Source organism: Pristis pectinata, chromosome 11 (assembly GCF_009764475.1).
Source record: "Pristis pectinata isolate sPriPec2 chromosome 11, sPriPec2.1.pri, whole genome shotgun sequence".
NCBI lineage: Eukaryota > Metazoa > Chordata > Chondrichthyes > Rhinopristiformes > Pristidae > Pristis > Pristis pectinata.
In genome coordinates this window covers 78,302,194-78,316,360 of record NC_067415.1, presented here as the reverse complement: position 1 = coordinate 78,316,360, position 14,167 = coordinate 78,302,194, and the positions used below count along the sequence as shown (strand labels likewise).

The 14,167-nt window shown below is 42.5% G+C and overlaps 1 protein-coding gene across 6 annotated transcripts in view; it reads right to left on the bottom strand.

Moving 5' to 3' along the window:
* klf12b (Kruppel-like factor 12b) overlaps positions 1-13,785 on the bottom strand; it is a 279,148-nt gene extending 265,363 nt beyond the window's left edge. For 3 of the 6 annotated variants that reach the window (XM_052026717.1, XM_052026725.1, XM_052026724.1), the window contains exon 1: positions 13,650-13,785. The gene's annotated coding sequence lies outside the window, so the exon portion shown is untranslated. Of the gene's footprint in view, positions 1-7,077; positions 7,116-8,535; positions 8,563-13,649 lie in introns of those variants that run through there. The other 3 variants (XM_052026718.1, XM_052026721.1, XM_052026719.1) reach the window with 3 other exon arrangements.
* Positions 13,786-14,167: the final 382 nt, after the last annotated feature.

Below are 14,167 nucleotides of genomic sequence, written 5' to 3'. Positions count from 1 at the left end.
ATCCCACCCATCATTACAAAGGTGTCAGCATAACACAAACGATGGTTTGGTGTAAGCCTGCAGCAAGAACTGGCAGGGTGCAGAATGGGTTGATTCCTGACAGGTTCAGGTACTTTAAGTGATGAGTTTATCTGCATGCTGCTCAGTTGGTCACCTGAAGATAGTTCGGCTGGTTGAGTGGTGTCACAACAACAACCTCGCACTCAACGTCAGCAAGACCAAGGAATTGATTGTGGACTTCAGGAAGGGAAGTCGGGAGAACACACATCAGTCTTCATTGAGGGGTCAGCAGTGGAAAGGGTGAGCAGCTTCAAGTTCTTGGGTGTCAACATCTCAGAGGATCTATCCTGGGCCCAACATATTGACACAATCACAAAGAGGGCATGCCAGCGGCTCTACTTCATTAGGAGTTTGAGCATATTTCATCTGTCGCCAAAGAGTCTTGCAAATTTCTGTAGCTGTACGGCGGAGAGCATTCTGACTGGTTGTATCGCAGCCTGGTATGGAGGCTCCAAAGTACTGGATCAAAAGAGGCTGCAGAGGGTTGTAGACTCAGTCAGCTCCATCACGGGCACAACCCTCCCCACCAATGAGGACGTCTTCAAGAGGCAATGCTTCAAGGAAGCAGCATCCATCATTAAGGACCTCACCATCCGGGACATGCCCTCTTCTCGTTACTACCATTGGGGAGGAGGTACAGGAGCCTGAAGACCCATGTTCAACGATTTAGGAACAGCTTCTTTCCCTCCGCCATCAGATTTCTGAACGGTCCATGAACCCATGAACACTACTTCATTATTCCTTTATTTTTGCACCCATGTTAACCTACTAATTCGTACGTCTTTGGAATGTGGGAGGAAACCGGAGCACCTGGAGGAAACCCACGCAGTCATGGGGAGAACGTACAAACTCCTTACAGACAGCAGCGGGAATTGAACCCTGTTCGCTGGTGCTGTAATAGCGTTGGGCTAACCACTACGTAACCGTGCTGCCAAATTTATGTTATTTTATGTCTTTGCACTGTACTGCTGCCACCAAACAACAAGTTTACGACATATAAGTCAGTGATAATAAGCCTGATCCTGATTCTGAAGAGGGTGCAGTGGGCAGGTGAGGAGAGGTTAGAGAGGTGGATCTGCCAGCTGCCAATAAAGGAAAGCTCTCCAATCAATCAGGCACATCACAGGGCAAGTGGATTTGGGAGTATCAGCAGGAGGAATGGGGATGGGAGGAAGGAGCAGAGGAAAACAAGTCCTTGAAACCCTTTGCTTGTGGAACCTGCAGGAATAGATATGCTCCCACTGGCCGTATGAATTAATTTAATCATACAATTACATGGCCAAGAGAACCTTACTCCTATTTTGTCATTTTTGATCCTGGTGTTGCTCAGTAAAAAAATCTTGAAGGAGTCATTGTGAATTAACAACAGCACATTAGCACCTTGCCTCCTGGAGTGTGTACCTGACTTCAGGCACCAGAGATATGTACGCATCCGTGGACATGTAGTTTGTAAAATTAAGCTAAATTATGCAGGATCTTTAACGATATTTATTCATTGGCATTGAGGCAAGATTACTGATTTATTGGGGAATTGAATTCCTTTATATCCTATGGGACTATTCACCGGAAGACCCACACTCAACATTTCAGGAACAGCTTCTTCCACTCCACCATCAGATTTCTGAATGGTCCATGAATCCATGAACACTACCTCGTTATTCCTCTTTTGCACTATTTTTTTTGTAACTTATAGTAATTTTTATGTCTTGCACTGTACTGCTGCTGCAAAACAACAAATTTCACGACATGTTGGTGGTAATAAACCTGATTCTGATTCAATGTGCACGATAGAGAGTGCACTTCAACGTGAATGAACATCTAACTGAGTGAAGAATTTGGTGAGTGTGGGGTCTCGAAGCTGAAATCTAACCTAGCTTTCTAACTTTGTAGATGTCAAACCAGCTGACATTTCACTGGCAATCAAAGATGGTTGTTGGATTGGTGAAATGAGATAATATCATTGATCTTCCACAGAGAGTCAGTCAGTAATTGTCAGAAACGAGGGGAGTTCAGGATTCTGGAGGGAAGGGGGAAGACCCATGCTTCTGCATAACTAGCTTTGTGTGGAGATTGGTGGAGGGTGGAGGTTGGGAATGCAAGTCAACATTTAGGGAGGGAAATCTGTCCACTGAATTGAGTTGTTATAAATGTATCTAATTGCCTTTAATGGTTTCCTAGTGTTTTTAAGCTCATTAATTTTAAAAACATTAATAATTTAATTTTAATGATGTTTTTAATTTTTAATAGTTTGAGTGTTTTTGAATGTTTCTAAGTGTCAGAGATATTACTGAGCACTCAATCTCAATTACAGCATTGACAGCTGGTAACATTGAGGCTGGAGCTTGACCGGCTCTCAAAACATGTTCTGGTGGGGTGGGGGTGAGGGATGGACAATAGGTCCTGCTTGTCATTGGGCTTCGTCAGTCAGTTGGTACCCAGCTTCTAAGCAAGTGTGGACTCCTGGTAAGAGGGCTTCAAAGGCAGATTATTGGCAGTTTTGGGTGGTTCAATGGTCAAACTCATGTGTGGCTGAAGATTAGTCAGGTCAAGCCAAGTTTATTGTCGTATGCACAAGTACATGTATGCACAAGTGCAATGAAAAACTTAGTTGCAGCAGCATCACAGGCACATAGCATTAGGCCTTAAGACCATGAGATATAGAAACAGAATTAAGCCATTCGGCCCATCGAGTCTGGTCTGCCATTCGGTTATGGCTGATTTTTTTTCAACCCCATTCTCCTGCCTTCTCCTGTAACCCTTAACCCCCTTACCAATCAAAAACATAGCAATCTCTGCCTTAAATACACCAAATGTCTTGGCCTCCATAGCACTCTATGGCAATGAATTCCATAGATTCACCACCCACTGGCTGGAGAAATTCCTCCTCATCTCAGTTCTAATGGGACGTCCCTTTATTCTGAGGCTGTGCCCTCGGATCCTCAACTCTCCCACTGATGGAAACATGCTCTCCATGTCCACCTTATCTAGGCCTTTAGAGACACAACATTCATAACTAAAACATAAATTATACAAAATTTTACAAAGAAGAACACAACTAGAACAAAAAAAAACAAAATTCATTGTAGTGCAAAGTGGTCAAAGTGGTCATGGTGTTGCTATGCTGAGGTAGTGATTAGGATTGTGCAGGTTGGTTCAAGAACCAAATGTTTGAAGGGAAGTAGTTGTTCAACTGATGGTGTGGGACTTCAGGCTTCTGTACCTCCTGCCCGATGGTAGCTGCGAGAAGAGGAATCTAATTGGTGTTTATGAGATAGGCTTTGTGGATGAGTACTGGGAGAACAGACATGAGGCACCATAACTTTATTAAGTCACTGAACACCTGCAAATAACCAAAAGGATGGGCAGTGAATATGAAAAGTAATGTTAAATGTGCCATTTTAATACATCTCCCCACAACTTCACCCCATCCTATTCTGCTTGGCAAGCTTAGTTTCTTTTCCTCCATCCCCACCCTATGACAAGTTATTTTAACCATCTATATATCGGCTTCCTTTCTGGGTTAATGAAACTTTATTCCTACTTCTTAGTTCCTGATATAAAAAGAGAGAGACCTGGACCCACTCAGCAAGTCACCCAGCATCCTTCCCACACCCATTCTCTCTTCTTACCCCCCCCCACCCGACCTTGCATCGATCAGAAGATACAATAGCTTGAAAGCACATTCCATTAGGCTCAAGGACAACTTCTATCCTGCTGTTATAAGTCCATTGAGCGGATCTCTTGTACAATAAAAATGAACTCTTGTAGCGGCTAGCGACACACTACGAAATGAAGACACAGAGTCGCTGGTTCAAAATCAGAAGTCGAATGAACGACTGGGGCGCAGTGCGCCTTTAATATCCCAAAACTTCCCGCGCTACAGTTCCCGTGCTGACGTCACATGCGGGTCACCTGACCTTCCCGCGCGCGGGCTTTCCTAGCCCGACAATGGGGAAGAAGGAGGGCCCCGCGCCATCTTGGATCGTGGCCTCCGATGACATTCGCGATGTTGGGAGCCGGTTCGATGCTGGTGCAGTGAGTCACTACACTCTTGATCTCACAATCTCTTTCGTCATGGCCCTTGTACCTTATTGTCTACCTGCACTACACTTTCTCTGTAACTGTAACACTAAATGCTATATTCTGTTACAGCTTTTCCCTTTGTACTACCTTAATGCACTGATGTTTTGAAATGATCTGTATGGATGGCATGCAAAGCAAAGTTTCTTACTGTACCTCGGTACATGTGACAATAATAAACCAATTACCATTCTGAGCTATCTCTCTCTGTATTCTCCTGCACTGTGACAACAATGCCCAATGTAAGTTGATGAACCATACTTAATTTTTGTTTGGGCACCTTGCAGCCTTCAGGATTCAACATCTAAATTCCACAACTTCATGTCTATGCCAGAAATGGCCATTTCTGCTCTAAGTTATCCATCTGTAATATTGCCTCAGTTTTTCTATTTCTATTAGCACAGGGCAACCTGCTGGAGATGTCCCATGTCCTGCATTTCACAATATTTTACGCTTGTGTTATCACCTGCTAACAGCCCCCCTTAACCCAGTGAGCAGAGGACCTTTATAACTTATCCCCACAGCAACCCTGGCCTCACCCTGTCACAGATGTTCCCTTTGTCCTATCCTTCTCTCCCCCATCTTCTCAGCAAATTAAAAGTGACTGGTTTTTCTCTCCTTCCCCAGTTCTGATGAAGGGTTTTCGACCTGAAACATTGACAGTTTCTCTCTTCAGAGATGCTGCTTGACTTGCTGAGTGTTTCCAGCATTTTTTGCTCTTATTCCAGATTTCCAGCATCTGCACTTTTTTTTTCATCTTCATTTGTGGTTTCTGATCCTTGTTTGCTCAGTGAATAGATTTTGAAGTTTATGCTTTATGAATTAACAACCCCTCACTGAAGCCTTGCCCCCTGGAGTGTTTATATTGACTTCAAGCACACCAGAGATATTTACCCACTTGTAGGCATCTACTTTCTAAAATTTACTTGAATTAAGCATCACCTTCAAGCTGTTGCAACTTTATTTATTCATCAGCATTTAAACAGGATCACTGATTTGAAGAATCGCTGATTTACTAGTAGCCGAATAAATCAAATTCATTCTTTTTCGGTGGAGTGCTGGGATTTTCTTTGGTGTTCCATGAATGGCATGCTCTCATCCATCTATTTTGAGTACAGCCCTTGGTTTATGGTAATAAAACAAAGCCTGCTTTTAATTTTGCATTTTCACAGGATTCCTAATTGTTTTGGTGGAATTGTTAGCAACTTACATTTTCCCAGGGTTCCCAATTGTTTGTTAGTCCATCATTCCTGTGTGAAAAACCGCAAGTATTCGTCCCTGCTTACAAAATTTACCATATAGTTGTGAAATAGTTGCTTATTATTTTTATTCATTTTAATTTAACTGGGCCTTAGAAGTTGCACATGAATCAGAAACTTGATCAAGACTTTGACCACTGTGTTTAGAGAAGAAGTGAGCACATATCAAGCACTTTCCTTGTCTCAGGACATCCTGACTCACTCTGGGCAATGAAGCTTTGCACACTTCTGGTCCACAGTGAGACAATGAGCATCTGGTCACTTGCCATTTTACTTTTCCTGCTCTAACAGTAACAGCTGTAGCACTGGGACAAATCAGTCAACAATCGACTCCAACACACCACACTCCGAGAAGAGCAACTCCACACCTACGCACACCGCCTGTCACAGGAATGGGCAGTGACAAGCCCACACAAATCCACACTCAGAGATAGACAGGCACACATCCATGTGCACATTGCCACATCCAGAGTGAGACAGGCAGCCACATACAACCCCACAATCAGAAAAAGGGAGGTCACCTCCCCACACATACCCACACTCAGAAACAGGGAGGGACACATCCACACACACACCCACACACAGAGTCAGGGAGGGACATATCCACACACACACCCACACTCAGAGACTGGGAGGGACATATCCACACACACACCCACACACAGAGTCAGGGAGGGACACACCCACACACACACCAACACACAGTGACAGGGAGGGACATATCCACACACACACCCACACTCAGAGACTGGGAGGGACACACCCACACACAGAGTCAGGGAGGGACACATCCACACACACCCACACTCAGGGTCAGGGAGGGATACATCCACACACACACCCACACTCAGTGACAGGGAGGGACACATCCACACACACGCACACACACACACACACACACACACACAGATAGGCGGCTACACAAACACAGAATCCAGAATCCCACATCAGGAGAGAGGCAGCCACACACCCAAACACATCCTGTTTTGAATGCCAAATGTGTTCTCGAATTCCACACTCATGATATCAGACATGCATTGCATAAGCTCAGAGGCCTGGTCTGCATACATGTGTTGCACACAAGGAGGACACAGATCATTTTCAGAAGCGTGTTGTGCATGAAATTCCCAATTGTGTGTGAGATAAATGTATACAGAAATGTTGTGTGACGAGGAAGTAATTTCACCCCTTTAAGTTTGTAGCAGTTCAAATGATTTCCTTTGATTTAACTGGGAAGACTGCTAAAGACTCAACCGAAGGAGGTGCAACATCTCACTGGCAGCAACTTCAGGGGTCCCATGACAAGTTAGGAACATGAACAAATCCTGAAGTTTCCGTCAGTTTCACAGTGGATTAACAGCAAACACAGCAAAAGCTAAAAAGCAATATTTTGTTTTGATCGAAATGTCCAAGCTAGGCTATTGGAATGTAATGTACATTCAAAAGTGAATACAGCTTCTAGTTTGACTAATTCATCTTCCTATGGAATGTTATTCTTGAATATTACGTTTTCCCTGCATTATTACCACAATTCTAATCCTATTTGCCTTTGTTATGAGCTGATGGAACCTTTGATTACTTTCCCTCAATGCATAGTTCTACCTAACAACCACTAAGTACATTCTCTCTTCTCCCCCCTTCCATCGGGCAGAAGGTACAAAAGCCTGAAAACACGTACCACCAGGCACAAGGACAGCTTCTATCCTGCTGTAAAAAGGCTGTTGAATGGCCCCCTTGTACGATAAGATGGACCCTTGACCTCAGAAACTAACTCGATGCAGCCTTGCACCTTATTGTCTACCTGCACTGCATTTTCTCTGTAACTGTAACACTTTATTCTGCATTGTTATTGTTTTCCCTTGTACTGCCTCAATGCACTGATGTTGCTGTATGGATGGTATGCAAAACAAAGTTTTTCACTGTACCTCAGTACATGTGACAATAATAAACCAATTTACTAAGTTTGATGATTATGGTGGGAGCTGCCTACAATCTACTTCCATTATATGCAAACTCAGTGAGCTAGGAGCTCATCAATGGATAGAGCTATATACATCTTACTCATTGACTTATCAGCTAATCTACCAGAAGCAGTCAATATCTGAAAGGTCATCAAGCGTTTATCCATCCAGCAGTACGGTGTAAAGTGTTGTTGCTCTTGATAAATGTTCATGCATGTTGCTTTAGTGCACACTTTACACAGGATGAATTGTTTGGGGATTAAAGAGTAAGGAAAGAAATTAGTTAATCTTCCATGGTTTTATTCAACATCTTGGGCTAAAATTTATATAGTGCATGGAGAAGTGAGCTGCATATTGGAAATCATAAAAAAAAACAGAAAATTCTGGAAAAACTCAGCAGGTCCAGCAGCATCTTTGGAAAGAGAAGATTGCTTTGGAAATTGTACTAATCTTCTGTGAGTTTAAAATATAGGCTGGCACTCCAGTTCAATACTGAAGGCGTGTTGTAGAGTTGGAGACACTTTCCTTCACAGCACGGGAACAGGACCTTTGGCCCACCGTGTCTGTGCCGACCATGATGCCAAATTAAACTAATCTCTTCTGCCAGCACATGATCCGTATCCCTCCAATCCTTGAATATTTATGTGCCTGTCTGAAAGCCCCTTTAATGCCACTATTGTATCGGCCTCCACCACCACCCTGGCAGCATGTTCCAGGCACCCACCACTCTCTGTGTAAAAAACTTGCCCTGCACATCTCCTTTAAACTTTCCCCCATTCACCTTACAGCAATGCCCTCTAGTATTCAATATTTATACCCTGGGAAAAAGATTTCAACTGTCTATCCTATCTATGCCTCTCGTAATTTTATAAACCTCTATCAGGTCTCCCCTTAGCCTCCAACGCTCCAGACAAAACAAGCCAAGTTTGTCTAACCTCTCTTTATAGCTAATACCCGCTAATCCTGGTAAACTTCTTCTGCACCCTTTCCAAAGCCTCTATATCCTTCTGATTCAAACTCCCACTTCTGATGATCTGCGTTAGATATCCACAGGAGAGGTTTATGTCTTCTGGTACCCTGGTCAATGGTGTTCCCTTTGTTAAACTCACAAAATGGCATAATCTGATCAAAGCACAATTGCCTTGAAGCCAATGATGAAGAGGAATGCAACCTACCGCCACCATGGACTGAAGAGAATTTTGCTTAACATCCACCTGACACCAGTGAATAAGCAGCAGGTGTGTATCCTGTGTTTGGCGTGTGCTTACTTTTCATTCCTAGTCTTATACAAAATACAACTTTGAGGTGACCACAACACAGTCCAAAACTATGTCACAGAATACTAAAAGAATCAGATGCAAGATTAGCCATTATCTTGTTGAAGGTTAGTGAAGAAACAAGGGGCTGTATGGCTACTGCTTGCATTTATTTGTGGATGGTGCTGAGTAATGTACAGTATTGGTTTATTATTGTCACTTGTACCGAGGTACAATGAAAAACTTGTCTTGCGTACCGTTTGTACAGATCAATTCATTATAACGATTGAGTTAGTACAGAGTGCATTGAGGGAGTACAGGTAAAAACAATGACAGAACAGAGTAAAGTGTCACAGCTACAGAGAAAGTGCAGTGCAGTTAGACAATAAGGTGCAAGGTCACAACAAGGTAGATTGTGAGGTCAGAGTCCATCTCATCGTATAAGGGAACCATTCAATTGTCTTATCACAGTGGGATAGAAGCTGTCCTTGAGCCTGGTGGTATGTGCCCTCAGGCTGCTGTATCTTCTGCCTGATGGGAGAGGAGAGAAGAGAGAATGTCTCGGGTGGGTGGGGTCTTTGATTTTGCTGGTTGCTTCACCAAGGCAGCGAGAGGTAAAGACAGAGTCCAAGGAGGGGAGGCTGGTTTCCTTGATGTGCTGGGCTGTGTCCACAACTCTCTGCAGTTTCTTGCGGTCCTGGGCAGAGCAGTTGCTGTACCAAGCCGTGATGCATCCAGATAGGATACTTTCTATAGTGCATCAATAATGTTGTCTTTTACTTCATGCATTATGTGCCAGGAACACTGAGATTATGATGTAACATCGATGTGTCCGGGCACAAGATCAGCCCTTAGATCTACAGTTCCATGTAACCCCCACCCTTCCCACTGAAGCTCAGAACTACCAGGTCAAACCACTGGGATTACTAGATTTAAGTAACCAGAACTTCATTTGTTAACAATTCTTCTATAAGCTGAGACACATTACGGGTTCGTTCAAAGAGAGAACCATTTCTGTTGTGAAAATTAGGATTTTCATTAACTGAAGTCTATCCTTTTATTGTGCATAAGTACACATGCTACAAATGGAACAGTTGCTGACCTGCTAACCAAACATTGTCAAAGCGTCAAACATCCTTTCAGCTCACCATGCCTATACTAACAAGTGCCTAACTTTAGTAATCCCACTTATCTCTTCTTGATCCATAGCCCACTCTGTCTTGCCAAATAAGTAGAGCACTTCTATTTCTATTCATTATTTTAGGATTTTACTGACATGGTATATTACTTTTTACAACAATAATAAAACAGCAGTATTCAACCAATAAAAGACAAACCACACTCAAAGTAAAATGCCCAAGAGGTGTATTTCCAAACAGCAGCTTAGAGAACGTTTTTTTTTTACAAATGCTTTGATTCAAAGGGCCTCAGAGTTATATCGCCTGGAAATGCCTTGTCTCTGTATTCCAGGGAATGTCATAATATTTGATGTGATTTGCTTTGAGAAGCCTTGACGTTTGTCAATGAGCATATTTTGTTTTTCCTCTTAAAAGCAAGTAAACTGAACTGATAACCAGCAATTATGCTTGCTAAATTTATTCCGTTTTTATAATGCTTAGATGTATATTTGTTTACAAAATGCTCCTGTTCATCATAACCCTGCTGTAATTTAATTATTTTCTGTTTTCTTCTTTACAGAAATGATTTCTTCAACCTCAGAATAAGGGGATGTCCCTTTAGAACTGAGATGAGGATTTTTTTTTCAAAGGGCGGTGAATCTGTGGAATTTGTTGCCACTGAGGGCTGTGGAGGCCAAGTTATTGGGTGTACTTAAGGCAGAGATTGATCAGTTCTTGATTGGTAAAGGGGTTAAAGGTTACAGAGAGAAGGCAGGAGAAGGGGGTTGAAAAGAAAATTAGCCATGATTGAATGGTGGAGCAGACTCAATGGGCCAAATGTCCTAATTCTGCTCCTATACCTCACGATCTTATGGTCTTCAAGGGAATGTACATTTGTTTAACTGCTTAAGTACACAGAATTCTTGAGGGGTAGAAATGAGACCGCTTCTGCATATTTTTATTTACAACAATACAATGTTATTATTGCTAAAAGATGCCCAATCATATTGAAAGTAGGATCATACTTTCTGGCTTTTAAGTTACTCTGATTTCTTGTCCCTTCTCTACAGAACAAATGATCTGACAGTTCAAGGGCCCAGGGTAGCTAAATAACCAGCCTCCTTTTTTCTGCCTCTGTGTATACTTTACTCCATTGTCACGTTCCTGCTGTTCCTGAGCACTGGCTGCTCAGATACATCATTGGATTTATTTTAATTTAATATGGCAGTATTACCTCAGGAGACCAGTATGTTATTAATTATTGGCATTGCGCTAAATGGCTGTGGGGGAGAGGGAACGAGTTCTTTCATTTATGGATTAACATAAAAGATCTGAGAAAACTATGGGCAAGTTTTAAATATTTCAATCATTTTCCTTCAAATCTTTAACCTTGCAATGAGCATTTATTTGTTGATTTTACATAACCTTTTTATTTCTTCAGAACCATCTCTATTTGGAGTTCAAGAATTAGCCATCGTTTCACCCATGAGTTGAACAGGATGTGCTGCCTGTCTTCCTTTGGTTAACTTCTAGAAGAAATTAATCCAATAAAATTTTCTCCCAGGATAATAATCCCTCAAGGATCACACTTTCCTTCTCTTGTTTCTGTTTTCCTTATAAAACCCCAATCTTCCTGTAATTCGTAGAAAGTTTCTTCTGCTTTCTCCACCTGATCTTAAGTCTACTCTTTGCTTGATAATTTTTAATTGGTCTCTCGGGAATTCCTGACGTACTATTCTTTTATTCGTACATGGTATCTTGGCTTTGCAGGTAAGGCCAGTAATTATTCCCTGTGAAAAGGTAGTGGTGAGCTGCCTTCTTGAAAGCCTGTGGTCTTTGCGGTGAAGGTGCTCCCACAGTAGTTAGCTGGGGTGTTCCAGGATTTTGACCCAGCGATGACAAAGGAATGACAATATGTGTCCAAATTAGGATGATTGTGACCTCAAGGAGAACCTAGACATAGTGTTCCAATAGGATATGTTTCCCTGACCCTCCAAGGTGACAGTGCACAGTCTATTCTATCTGTATTTTTATTGATAATATCTATTGCTTTCTTGATTCCTGTATTTGACAGTCTTGAGGACTAGCTATTTCTAGCTATCTATTGTTTCAATTATAATTTGTATAATAAATTGTTTTTAGTGCCAGTTTTACTCGTTTCTCTTCAGTATACTGTATATTTCCAATACATTGTATGAATAAAGCTGTCTGGGGATCAATATTGAACATAGAACATTAACTATAGAATAGTATAGCACAGGAACAGACCCTTTTGCCCACAATGTTGTACTGAACTAATCAAAACAGTAATTAAACAGTAATTAAGCTAATCCCTTTTGCCGACACAATGTCCATATCCCTCCATTTTCTGCACATTCATGTGCCAATCTAAGAGCCTCTTAAATGTCTCTATTGTACTTGCGTCAACAACCTCCCTTGGTAGCGCATTCCAGGGACCCACCACTCTCTGTCTAAAAAACTTGCCTCTCACATCTCCTTTGAACTTACCCCCTTTCACCTTAAATACATGCCCTCTAGTATTAGATATTTCGATTTTGGGAAAAAGATATTGACTGCCTACTCTATCTATGTCTCTCATAATCTTTTAAACTTCTATCAGGTCTCCCCTCAGCCTCTGCTACTCCAGAGAAAACAATCCAAGCCTGCCCAACCTCTCCCCATAGCACATGCCTCTAATCCAGGCAGCATCCTGGTAAACCTCTTCTGCACCCTCTCCAAAGCCTCCACATCCTTCCTATAATGGGGTGACCAGAACTGAATGCAAATTAAGTAAGGTAAATACAGTTATAAAAAGATTAACCAAGGCTACCCCTGGATGGGATATCAAGCACTTAGTAGTGGAATCAGTCCTCAACTGATCCAAATTTGAGACACTATATTTACATTACCTCTGTTGGCTTGAACTGATCCATAAGAAAATTCTTACCAACAATTATTGCCTGAGGTTGAGCTTGCCATTGTGATTGACACTGTCCTGGAATGTCTTGATACTTTAATTCCTGTTCTTATTTTCCTGACGGAGATTCCTAAAAGGGTGTTTGTTCTGTAATCTAAATCAGGGGCTGGAATCCACTTGCAGCTGTTACTAATTTGCCTTTACCTCTTGACTGTAAGTCGGAGAGTCAGATGCTTGAGTAAATGTTGGACAAGCATAGTTTAACCCCATTTTGAGCTGGTTTACCCCAAGTATTTGAGAAGTGAGGGAGGTGCCTGCAATATCCTAGTATTCCAATAGTGACTGCCATCAGTGAGGATAGGCAGCAATTCCTCCGGCACGATTATTCTCAACACTGGTGCACCTCAAGGCTGCGTCCTCAGCCCTCTACTCTACTCCCTATACACTCATGACTGTGTGGCCAGATTCTGCTCTAAATCCATCTACAAGTTTGCAGATGATACTACCGTTGTAGGCCATATCTCAAACAGTGATGAATCGGAGTACAGGAAGGAGATAGAGAGCTTAGTGGAATGGTGTCATGACAACAACCTTTCCCTCAATGTCAACAAAACTAAAGAGCTGGTCATTGACTTCAGGAAAGGGGGTGGTGTACATACACCTGTCTACATCAATGGTGCTGAGGTCGAGAGGGTTGACAGCTTCAAGTTCCTGGGAGTGAACGTCACCAACAACCTGTCCTGGACAAACCACGTGGATGTCATGGCCAAGAAAGCTCACCAGCACCTCTACTTCCTCAGGAGGCTAAAGAAATTTGGTTTGTCCCCTTTGACTCTCACCAACTTTTACCGATGCACCATAGAAAGCATCCTATCAGGATGCATCACGGCTTGGTATGGCAACTGCTCTGCCCAATATCGCAAGAAGCTGCAGAGAGTTGTCGACACAGCCCAGCGCATCACGGACACCAGTCTCCCCTCCTTGGACTCTGTCTTTACCTCTCATTGTCTTGGTGAAGCAGCCAGCATAATCAAAGACCCCACTCACGCAGGACATCCTCTCTTCTCTCCTCTTGCATCGGGTAGAAGATACAGGAGCCTGAGGGCACATACCACCAGACTTAAGGACAGCTTCTACCCCACTGTAATAAGACTATTGAACAGTTCCCTTATACAATGAGATGGACTATGACCTATGACGTCATGACCTCACGATCTACCTTGTTGTGACCTTGCACCTTATTGCACTGCACTTTCTCTGTAGCTGTGACACTTTACTCTGTACTGTTATTGTTTTTTTACCTGTACTACATCAATGCACTCTGTACTAACTTGATGTAACTGCACTGTGTAATGAATTGACCTGTACGATCGGTTTGTAAGACAAGTTTTTCACTGGACCTCGGTACAAGTGACAATAATAAACCAATACCAATACCAATATTTTCAGCAGGTCAAAATAAACTCTAAGTGCAGTGCTTAGAAGGTCCAACTACACATTTAGTAAACATGCACTG